General features: G+C 35.3%; 1 protein-coding gene across 4 annotated transcripts in view; it reads left to right on the forward strand.

The window, feature by feature from the left end:
• ANK2 (ankyrin 2) overlaps positions 1-12802 on the forward strand; it is a 323704-nt gene that overhangs the window by 37276 nt on the left and 273626 nt on the right. The window contains exon 1 of one of the 4 annotated variants that reach the window (XM_058193700.1): positions 2095-2164. The exons of the other annotated variants lie outside the window; for them this stretch is intronic. The gene's annotated coding sequence lies outside the window, so the exon portion shown is untranslated. Of the gene's footprint in view, positions 1-2094; positions 2165-12802 lie in introns of those variants that run through there. 4 annotated transcript variants of the gene reach the window in all.

Raw genomic sequence — 12802 nt, forward strand, 5'->3', positions numbered from 1 at the left:
GATTTGGGAGGCATCTCCAGTTGGGATGGTGCCTTGATTGGACCATGTGATGGACTTGTGGGTCTTGGGCAAGGACTTGAACTTTCCTTTGGTTGGAAAGGAATAAAATGTAACTTTGAGGAAACTCAAGCCCTGGAGTTTTCTTTCGTTGTGGGTGTTACTTGGATCCCCTGACAAATATTGATTTTCAATTTTTTGCCTTTGGGGAAATATTTTCTATGTAGGCCTGTGATGGCGAGCCTATGGCACATGTGCCAGAGGTGGCACGCAGCGCCCTCTCTGATGGCACATGAACTGTCCCCAGTTCAGGTCTGCTGTGCATGTGCGCACACCTCCTGCCAGCCAGCTGGTCTTTGGGTCTCTGCTGCACATGTGCAGGAGGTGGTGTGTATGTAGGGGCACATGTGCATGCGTGGGGGAATGGCATGTGCGGGGGTGCAGGGGCGGGTGCATGCAGGGGCCGCAGGGTGCATGTGCGGGAGCCGCAAGCATATTGCATTTAGGGATTCAGACACACGTACATGCATTAACACATGTGCGCTTTGGGCACTTGGTTTGGAAAAGGTTAGCCATCACTAATGTAGGCTAAATTACTAAGGAAGCCTCACATATACTGAAGAGAACCTTATAACAAATTCTTAGGAACAGGTGTCAAACTCATGGCGTCAGGTTGCCATCATGTAATGTTTTCCAATGTTTTCCCCATTTGCGGAGCTGGGGTAGGTGTGCCCTGTGTGTGACACATCCAGCCTGCGGGCCGCCAGTTTGACACCCCTGTCTTAGGCATGTTAACATCAGCAACATGCTTTGGTGAGATTATTTGTGATACTCCAAAATAAAGAAAACAACCAAAATGATTGAAATGTCCTGAAACATTGTTCTCACATGAGATCACACAAGATTTGGGCATTAAAATTGTAATTCAATATTTATATATTTTACAAAATTGTACAATAGTCCTGACACCTTGAAGATGTTCTAACATCTGGAGTAATCTGTTCTCAGAGGGCACTTTCCTGGATCTGTGGTTGAACTATATTTATATCTGTGTGATGTTGCTGTGTATGAATAGAATAGAATAGAATAGAATTTTTTATTGGCCAAGTGTGATTGGACACACAAGGAATTTGTCTTGGTGCATATGCTCTCAGTGTACATAAAAGAAAAGATACGTTCATCAAGGTACAACATTTACAACACAATTGATGATCAATATATCAATATAAATCATAAGGATTGCCAGCAACAAGTTATAGTTATACAGTCATAAGTGGAAAGAGATTGGTGATGGGAACTATGAAACGATTAATAGTAGTGCAGATTCAGTAAATAGTCTGACAGTGTTGAGGGAATTATTTGTTTAGCAGAGTGATGGCCTTCGGGAAAAAACTGTTCTTGTGTCTAGTTGTTCTGGTGTGCAGTGCTCTACAGCGTCGTTTTGAGGGTAGGAGTTGAAACAGTTTATGTCCAGGATGCGAGGGATCTGCAAATATTTTCACGGCCCTCTTCTTGATTCGTGCAGTATACAGGAGCTTTAATGAGTAAACTCGTCAACTGTTCAGCTTTACAACAAGCCATACAAGTCAAATTTAGATAATCCTGGACACCGTAGCACGGTCAGATACCACATTTGGCTTCTTACTCAGTAAACCTTAAAAAAAAAATCAATGTTCATCCAACAGCTTTATGTGGAAACTTGCCCAGTAAAAATCCACATGTATAATATATATGAAAAGTGAAAATTTGATGAGGAAGAATGCCTAGTAGGCACCAAACTGGTATCCCTGAAGCACTAGAGCCCATAAATATCCCAATTTATATCACAGGATTTATTCCCTCTTAAATTGAAAACTGGAGAGAAAAGGAACATCCTACTTGCTTTCTCATTCAGACAAGCTGCTTCCTCCCAGATGCAGTTGATCAGAGCCAGAATCAGTGACTGCCAAAAGCTGGTGTGATTTGAAGGCATTCTTATATACAAGGGAAATCATGCGGTGTTGTGTGGTCAGCAAGGACTGGCTGGAATGAAACACATGGATTACAGTAAAAAAAAAGGGCTGCAATACAGAAGCTTTCTGTCTTTGACATCATTTGCAAGAAAGGCTGAAGGACTCTTTTCTGCTAAGGGGTATCACAGTGTGGGGAAGAATGGCCAAGCTCTTCAGTGAGTAGCTGTATTTTATTTTAAGTAACCGAATGATGCATTTTATGACTAGCAACTCTGTCTCTTTTTCTTGTGCATTTCTTTGAACAGATGCACTATACCTTCTTGCAGAAAAATCAGATGTTTTGATTTCTATTGTTTCCTCAAATCAAATGCTTATAATCAAAGCATTATAATCAAAGCAATGATCAATGCTTATAATCAAAGCATTTTGATTTGGGAGATAGGTATTTATGCCTTTGTTTTGCTTCTGAGAGTACACTGCAGCCAAAAATAAGGATAACTTCAATAGTTGAAAGCTAATTAAAAATACACCAGGAAACATATGATAATATATTTAAAGCAAGAAAGAGAGCAGAAAATGGTGACTAAGAAAGAAGTGTTACTTGTTTATTGATAAATAGCTTCATTGAATTCAGAGATTAATCCTAAGTATATTCAGTAGTTCATTTTCCAAGTGGTTGTCGTACCTGTATTAGCTTTTGTTAATATGAAATAGAAAAAATATAGAAAAGCAACAGGTTGTCCTATGCCATCCTTATAAATGGCTTATAAACATAGCTTACAATTTCCATCCTATTTTTGGTTGCTCTTTTAAGACCAAAGTACAGAATATGATATTGCTATGAGTTTAGTGATTTGGTAGTTAATTATAGTTAAAATAGGATGGGGGTGGTTAAATCCTAACATTCTGCTATGTGAAAGACCGAAGCAATTGGAATGAACGAGATAATGAAATTTGTCATTTTCAACTGATGAATAAGAAATAGATGGGAGAAACTTGACAAGAGAATACGCTTATAAAAGACTCTTTGTAATACGGGGAAATGTGAAAAACAAAACCTTATTCAATAAAGATAGTTCCCTTCATGTTATTGACCCTGTGAAGATTTACATTTTATTGTCAGTGTTTTATAACGGAATATATATGCCATTGTTGGATTAAATAACTGATAATAAGTATAATATCTTTTTCTTACAAGCAGCTTTTAGATGATATGTCTTTAGCAGTGAATTTGAAGATATTTTATAATGCAAGACATTTTATACTGAAAATCTTGTTTTTATTCTTGTAATTGTGAGATAGGGATCCTCTGAATATAATTTACACAAAGCTGATGTTCATAGGAAACCTATAAAACATTGGCTATATATATGAGTAATGCATCTCTCATCTCTTGAGGGTTATTCAACACAGAAAAATTAATCATATCAACTGGCTGCAATTGTGGAACATGTCTAGAAGACTGATAGTTGTTTCCAACCAATTTCCTTTCTCCCATCCCATTATTTCTGACCTGCCTTTGAAGGTGGCTGATATAGCACGTCTATCCTTCTTTCTACTTCCTCAAATAACTTTTTGGAATAACTACATAAATATTGTTAGGGTATAGGAAGCTGTATTCTATATTTTTATAAGACATGGATAATACTTTTTCTATATTAAATCCCTAGGATTTAACCGATATAACCATATTGCACACTGTCAAATCAGAATTTTGATTGTCTGATGTGCCTGAGCCTGCAATATTATATTGGGGAGTGTTTCCCACTGAGGTCAGTAGAACTAGTCAGGGTAAATATGCATTGGGATAAGCAGTACTTTTTCTTCATTAGACTAGGCTAGATGTACTTTTCTTCTTCATTTATAAAAAGAAAAACCCAAATTGCAAAAGGTACATAACTTTATTTTTTAGAGATAATCGTTTTTCCAAAAGGACAAAGTACAATAATCATAATAATTCCTTCCCAAATGGAATTACCTGTCTCATTATCGTAGTCTCAGAAAATCTGAGACTTCTGTCTTCTTTTTTCTCAAGTAACTTATTTTTAAAATTAGTTTTTCCAGAAAAACTATTGTACAAAAGATGTGCAAAGCAAAAACAAAAAAATTTGATTTTTTTTCATACATGAAAAAAACACCAGACTGAATAAATAAAGGTAGTACAAAGTCAAGTTTATATTCAAGCTATATTAAATTTTGTTATTATTTAAAACATTTATATAACTGGCTATCTTCTAACCAGCCAAATAGAGCTTGAAAATGAATTTGTGCTAATAATTGATTGCATAATCTGGATTTGGAAATTTGAACAAACTAGTTAATGTTTGCTACAAAGATATTTGTAAAAAAAATCCTGTAATTTTGCATATTCTTTATAGGTAACATAGTATGTGGTTGGATAATTTCACTATAGGATAAATTCAGTTTACCTCTCAAAACTTGAGCAATATTGTAGACTATTTGCAACTCTGTCTTTTAAGTGCACATTAAGTGACAATTGGGTAGTATGAAAATTACCACTTGTAGAAAATGCTTGCTTGTAAAAAATGCTATAATTATAGAGCTATTCTAGGCATAAATGTAGTTGTACTCTGAAAAAAAGCTGATAAAGAAATGGATAATGCTTGTTACTCAAGACTTTCCTATTAAAGACATGAATAATTTTTGTATTGTATTCATAGGTGTGTGTATGCATGCCTGCATACATACATACATACATACATACATACATATTTCTTGTGTGTAGTTCACAAGAATCATGTAATGAAACAAAATGTTAAAATGTTATGGTATTTATGTAGTTACTTACCAAGCACACCTAAATTATATTAAAGTAACCAAAATATCTTTACAATTCCCAAGACATTTCACAACTTTTGAGCACCCCATATATTTGGAAATTAAAAGTTGACAAATTGGACACACCCTAAATATGGGTCGCTTATCTAACTTAAAAATAAAAAACTTATAAAAACCTAAAGGAAATCAAATCAGTCAGTTAACAGATCATGTACAGATCATGCACTGACATATACAAGACAATATCCCTTTGTGTAAAAACTGAAAACAGAAGAATCAGAAACTAACTCCAGACACAATATTAAAAGAAATGAGAGAAACTGCCTTCATAACAATTAAAAAAGCCAGAATATAAATTTCATTCATGTATCAGATAGTATACAAAGTTTAGCCAGCTTTATAATAACATTATAAAGGTGGTAAATGCCATTATAAAGGGGGTGGGGGAGAGAAGCACTTCACAGTAATGCTGGAAAAACCAAACATCAGGTTAATAAAATATAAATCATATATATTCATAAAATGTACAAGCTTAAGAACCCATTTAGTGTTCCTTGCCCATAGAGTCTTTCCACTGTTTTCATTGCAAAAAGTTACAAGTTACAATCAGTATAAAAGATGAGAAATGGCAATAGGCTCATCACAAAGTTAAAACTGTAGCTGGAAATGCCAGTCTCAGGTGAACATTCCTTCCAAGATGTCCTAGATCAGGGATATGAAACTTGCGGCGTGTGGGCTGGATGCGTCAAGTGCTGGCCACACCTACCCCGTTTTAGCGAAGGGCAAAAAAGTCATGATACATCATGTGATGACAATGTTCACACAATGCCCCTGTCCTAAATCCTCCTAATTACTGTAAATAACCAAAGGCCCTTTCCACCAAGAGATTGGCATTTCCATCTTCATTATTAAATAACCAGAAACCACAAACTCAGTAGGATGCCTGAACACAGCACGCTCCCTTTTGGAAACCCAACTAATTGCACTTTCTTGAAATTCCTAGAGCAGAATTTCTCCTAGAGAAATTCCTAGATCAATCCCTAGGCCAGATGCATCATGTGCAGGCCACGGCCATCCTGCAAAGGGAAAAAATGTCACATGACGGCAACATGACGTGGCAAGTTTGACATCCATGTCCTACCTAGAGGATAGGTATTTGTGCTGACTTTTGAGGAACAAAGGCAAGGTTTTCTAGATAAGGGGAAGGATCAGGTGTCCATCATCAGACCAGCTGATTATGTATTGTGCTCTCGGAATAAACTTCATCTGATTCAAGTGATTACCTGCCTTCTGCATTCTTTATTCCTGGCTTCGAAATGAACCTGATTTCTTTCTAACATAAGAGTCTCTTTTGTAATTGGGATTGTTAAAAAGTGGTACGTTGGTACTCAACGACTTTGAAACTCATCAAATTGGATACTCAACACATTTTGATGTGAAAATTTTGTCCTGGTACTCATCATTTGTTTGGTATTCGACTCACAAGCTAGAACTTGTCGATGTCAGCTGCCTTGCAACTCACTACATTATTCCTTAAGGGAAAAATTGGTTTGGTACTCATCATTTTTGATACTCATCATGCCTCCCAGAACGATGAATACCAAGGTACCACTGTATTAGCTTCAGGAAAGTTTATTTCTATTCAATTTAAAATAGCTTGGGACCAGTAACAAATCCAATTGATGTTCTATGCCTCATATCAGTCTTTAACCTGAATACCAAAAAGGGCCCCGGGAGAAAAATCAGAAAACTGAAGCCTAATCTTGTGTAACAATGAATTGTCATGTCGGACTTGGAATGATGCAATTTAAAATATTAAAAAGTTAAAAGTTTTGTTTTTTTCCGGTGGATGAAAAGAAGGCTCAGTGTCATTGTCTAATTAAAGTGTCACTTACCTAGGCAGTGTGACTGCCTAATTAAAGCATCTGTCTTTTTGCTGTAAATAGATAAAATAGAGGAAAAAAACAATAGAGGTGGGGGTGGGGTTTCTATGCTGTGGATTGGTGAAACCATGTGTATCTGGGGGAAGAATATTCTACTGGAGTCCCAGCAGGAATTATTTGCTAAGTGAAATGGTAGACTGGTAGAAAGGACTCCATTTTCAAGAAATAGTCAAGATGCTGGAATCCCAGGTCCATAAAAGATCTGATTTATTTCACTTTTTCACTCATGCAGCTTCTTTTCATTTCAGAGGTTTTCATTACTGGGCTTGAGTCTATCCTAGGGAGGAGAGAAAAATGTCAAACACATTAAGAAGCCAGTATCTTAAAAATATGATTCTTGCGTCTCCCTTTATCCCTTTATCTAGAATCAAGTTTCAAAATGACATTGCAAATACAGATAAGAATTCAAATTTTCCCCCTTATCTAAATTTATAGAACATTTTAAAATGACATTTAATCAGGAAAGGTTGCTTGCATCACATGAATGACATATTAGAAGTTCTGCTGCTGCAGCTACTATTTTAACCCAGTTAATTTTGTTTTAGCCTGGTTGAATTAGTTAAGGCACCAGGATAGAAAGTGGAAGATCGTAAGCTCAAGTCCCACATTAGCCATGAAAGCCAGCTTGGGTGACTTTGGGTCAGTCAATCTCAGTCCAACCCACCTCACAAGGTAGGTGGAGGCAGGAATATTGGATGTGTTTGCTGCCTTGAGTTATATGTAAAAATAATAAAGATGAGATACAAATAATAGACATAAATTATTACCAATGTTTATGGAGATTCTCAGTCATCCAGGTCATGATTGAAGGCAACTGAAGCTTCTTGGATGAGAAGCAAAATGTCTTCAAAGAAAAACCAGAAAGTCCAGTTGCCTCTTGAAAAAGCACCTTGGGTATTACCAATGTTATTTGTTTTGGATCTGTGTGAAAGATTAGTAGACACAGAGATGTCTCAAGCTGTACAAATGTGTTAAAATTTGAAATGTTTAATGTTTTCCCAGTTCTGTTCTTTTACATCACTGAAAAAAAATCAAAATTTTATTCACTTTTTGAATAAAAATAATTCCTTATCTTTGCTTTGCACTAAATGTAAGGACCATTCTAGTGCACCTGGACTTCTGATTTAAAATACGAAATTTCGAACAGATAGTCGACTTCCAAGAAATATATAATAGTCTGAATCCCATGAACTTGAACCTGTTGGAAATGTAAGGAAGGGGGTTGTTTAGTAATTTAATGACCTTTATGAATTAGGAGAAAGGTATAAGTGGCAGCGTATTATTTGACATTGAATTTGAAACTGTAAGGCTAAAATTGAATCTCATTTTGAAAATGTTAAGTACGAGGGATGGGGTGATATTGAAGGAACAGAAAGCACAAGCAGTTACCTCACATACACAGTCTTAAATTCATGCTAATGTGTCCATCGTTTGAGCCAAAACCTTTTCAGGATTATTATAGCTTCTGGGCAGGCTGCCTGTCCATTTAAATGTCTCAATCACATTTAAGTTATGGATTGCCCTTTTGTAGTTATTCACAGAAGGGGACCTAATGCAAATGCTTTCACTAACATCACAACAGTGCCCTACAGCTATAAAGAACTACAATTCCCAGAACATTCAACTAGCACAGCTAGATAATAACAAATGGAGGAACCATCGGGTTGGAGACAGGCGGACCATTGTATTTGGCATTTGGACTTTGGGAAAGATTGGATAGTTTGATTAAATAGTTAGAAGTGCAGCTTATTTATATAGATTTACATTGAGAACTGACCCATGTATACAGTATATACTTTTGGATAACTTAGGTTTAAATCATGAGGATTTTTTTCCTCTTCTGGTTCCATTTTTATTTAAACATTAATTGAGAAAATAATGTCACCCCCCCCATGTTTTCTTCCATGTTTTCTCTTCAGCTAAAAATTAAATTTAGTAATCTTAATATGAGAGGCAAGTAAAATGTAGAGTCTGACAGTTCTAGAAAATATAATTACTGGATTATTATTATTTTTGAAAATGGAAGCTATGCCAGTATTACATTTGTTTATCTAGTTCTAGGGTGTATTTGCTTGTTTCAGAATAAATGAAATGCAGGATATTAATCAAAATAGGTATGGCAAGTGATCTATAACAATACGCCATTAAGTCAGTGTCAACTCTTAGCATCTATATAATTTGACTTTTTCCAAGGATTTAGCCACAGTGAAATCATTTATCACGGAGTAAATTATATACAGAATATTTCATTTGTTGTAGGTCCAAATCCAGGAGCTCTGAGTCATGGCCTACAGACTATAAGATGGAGGTTAGATATATTGCATAGGCAAGATATCTAGTGTAGATAGAGATATCTACAGTTAAATATACTATAGAATGATTTGCTCTGAATCCTACTCTTTAAGAAATTGCTAATCTGAGCTCGTTTCCTTCTTAAGCACACATAGACAGAGCAAATACTCTTTGATTCTTCTCTGTTACGCACTTCACTAAATAGCCTTTGTCTATCCATATAGTGCATTTTCTGTAAATAAATAAGTTTCCTGCTATAATTATAAAATCTAATCATTATTCAGGTCAGAGTCTGTGTTTCAAAAATAAAATATTTTATTGATTTATTAAATACATTACTTTTGAAATGAAGGCCTCTATATGACAAATGTGAATGAAGAAGAAAACCAGCCACTTGTATTCCATCTGCAAAAACAATATGATTGCTAGTTTTCCTTTGCATGGTATTCCACAAGTTGAAGCTTATCTAGTGCTTTATAAAACTTCTGTTTACAGATATAAAAATAGATTTTATTATATTTTTAATAGATTTTAAATCAAAGTTAAATAGATGCTGAATATTCATTTTGGTACAGGGCTATGGCAATAAGTTAAAAAAAAAGTAGCCATGAAAGAAAAAACACACTCAGCAATGAAGTAATTTTTTTATGTTATTCAAGACTTTCAGGAATTTTCTATTAGAGAAGATACTAAACAAATAAAAATACAAAACAAAAAATTGGGAGGGAGGGACCTGCTATACTTAACAAATCTACTAGTCATCTTTTAGGTTATGAGATCTTTGCTGTTTTTTTCAAAGGCTTTTGAAGACCAAACCTCTTCAGAGAGCCTTCCCTGATTTGATTTGATGTTGTCTTCTTTAAATACTATTTTCTTTATATTGTTGTAGTTCCATTTTTATCTTATTTGTGTGTTTGATATGTTATATGTTAGATGGCTGGACAGACAGATAGATAGCAGTAGCAATAAACTTATATACCACTTTACAGTGCCCTCTCTAAGCATCTTAGAGTCAGCATATTGTCCCTAAAAATCTGGGTCCTCAAGAGAGAGGAGGGGTAGGGAGATAGAGAAAGACAGAGAGCGAGAGAGAGCGAGCGAGAGAGAGAGAGAGAGAGAGAGACAGAAAGACAGACAGACAGAGACAGAGACAGAAACAGAGACACACACAGAGACAGAGAGAAAGACAGAGACAGAGACAAACACACACACACACACACACACACACACACACACACACACACACAGAGAGAGAGAGAGAGAGAGAGAGAGAGAGAGAGATAGACAGAGAGAATGAATTTTAGCAGTTAGTTGACTCCTGTGTTATATTTATTGGCTACTTTATTTATTTGAATACTTTAATTTTGTAAATGATGACAGTACAAGCCTAAATTCCCAATTGTAACTGAAATACATTTGAAAAACAGCACATAAATACATTATATATAATGCAGTAGTCCTATGCACACTGAAATACAATGTTCACACATTAATCATGCATTGGATTAGGCAGCATTTTAAAATACCACTAGTTTAAAATGTACCCTTGATGAAGTTAAATTCTGGTATTAGTTACACATGGCTGTAATTATGAATTAGAAATAAATGATTCTTTTATTTAAATGAATCATTTAAATAAATCAATTTAAATGTATATTAAATTAATTAATTCAAAGGCTACACTATAGCACAATCTAGATCCAACTTCTAAGTAACATTTAACACTTAGACTTGTATATAAGTCTTATATTACAGCCCTAGTACAATTTTGGTACATGCAACAGGAGATTAAATATTATATTTTTCAACCATTGCATCCTAATAGTTTTAAATGATTTGAAGTATTTTATGACATATTGTTATACTTCATTCTAGTGATACTTCAAAAATAAAGAATCCATGTTCTTCATTTTCCTGCCAGTGATATTCCAAGAAAAGTTGGAGATTAAATGATTACTAGGGAAGAGTAGAATTGGGCTCCTCAATCCATAACCTGATTAAACAGCCAAAGAGAGACAGAACTAATTGAATGAAGAGAGGCAACATGAAATACTGGAAATGTCAATATTCCCTGGGATTGTGAGCTAGGCTATGGAACACCTTATAGATGCTTCTATAATTGATGTATGGAGTTGTCACTAAACAACTACCATAACTACCAATTTAGGTGGCTATGAGTAGCTAGTGGTTTTCAGGGCTGTTTGTTACATCTGAGATGCTAGGTAGGCTATTTTGCCTGCTTCTTTGGGGGAAACTGGAGAAGAGGATTGGTTTCTGGACTATGTTTGTGAGTTTCCTAAATAAATCTGGTTGGATCTTTGTGGAATACACAATTTGTCATTGATCTCATCTAACAGAGAACTTCTTGTGTTTAAATATTATACTAATAGAGGAGAACCATATATCTGCAGTTCCTTCAGTGGATTCCTATTGAGGTACTTTCACATGCAGAAAGGTTTTCATATTTAGAACATTTAACTCTCCACAATTATTTCATCACTGATTCTTAATAATTAATTCACATTTTCAACTTATTATACATCATATACTTCTTTCATCAAACCAGGCTTATTTCAATTAAACCTAACAGTATGTGCTAGAAATAATTTCAGCTAGCTACAGTAGAAATTTCTAGCTATTTATGTTAGGGTTGCACATTTTTGCATGCACATTTGTTTGCTAAGGACCAGAAATGAGGTTGTAGAGAGCTGAGTATTTTCAGAAATCCTGCTTTGCATCATGATGATTAAAGAAGACAGCAGAGATTTGAAACAAGGTAATTCTGCTTGATGGGCAAGGCCTGTAATGGCTTATAATATGTATAATCAGACTGAATTGGCCTGGTTCGTATCCATGGGTAAAATCTATGCACATTGTGGACATCTTATTTCAAAAAGTATGTTAAAAAAGATGCAGTAATAAACAGTTTAATTCTGTAATGGAACCACTTTTTACCTATACAATTCCTTGAGAACAGATCACAAATTAAAGATAAAGAAATTCTAAAAATAATGAAAAAAGGTTATAGATAGCAAAAGTAAACCAAAACCATACCATCAGAAACCAAATATTCACAAGGACTCCTGAATGGAACTGAGTGAAATGACAATCTGTAAGGCAGAGGGCTCTGCGGGATCCAGAAATAAAATTGAAATGATGAAAACAGCATTGCCCCATTGCAATACAACCAGGGATGGTATTCACCTACGTTTGCTACCAGTTCGCAAATGTGAATGCGTGTGCATGTGCATAGGACCTTCCGCGCATGCGCGGAGCGTCAAAAATGGGACGTAATGATGTCCAGGCAGATGGGCGGAGCCTCTTGCTGCCACTGCTACTGCTTCCCCCAAACCAGATAGAATCGGCTGAAAACCACCACTGAATACAACCCATCAGCTCCCCTTTTGTATCAACATGAGATGTAAATGTGCATGTACAAACAAGTCAAAACTTTGCATCATTACAATGCTACTTTTGTTATTGCCTTCCTTTCCTTCATCTTCCCTGTGAAGGGACGGGCCCCTGACAGCAACACCAGCCCTAAGACTGGCCAGTTTATTCTTCTCTAAAAAATTCAAAAATCATTACAAAAAAACATTTGATAAAGCTAACTATTCCTTTAAAATACTCCAATGAAAATACATTTATTAGCAGCACTGAGTCATAATTTTTTAAATATCTTAATAAACAGAAAATGCTGAAGACACAACAATTAGTTGTAGGGTGAGTTTCATTGAATAGCTTTTACTTTTGAACTTTTCTGAAGTCAGAGCTGAAAAGATTTTTTGTTATTTTTTCCATTTGAGTGTTTTCAACTTT

Source organism: Ahaetulla prasina, chromosome 8 (genome assembly GCF_028640845.1).
Source record: "Ahaetulla prasina isolate Xishuangbanna chromosome 8, ASM2864084v1, whole genome shotgun sequence".
NCBI lineage: Eukaryota > Metazoa > Chordata > Lepidosauria > Squamata > Colubridae > Ahaetulla > Ahaetulla prasina.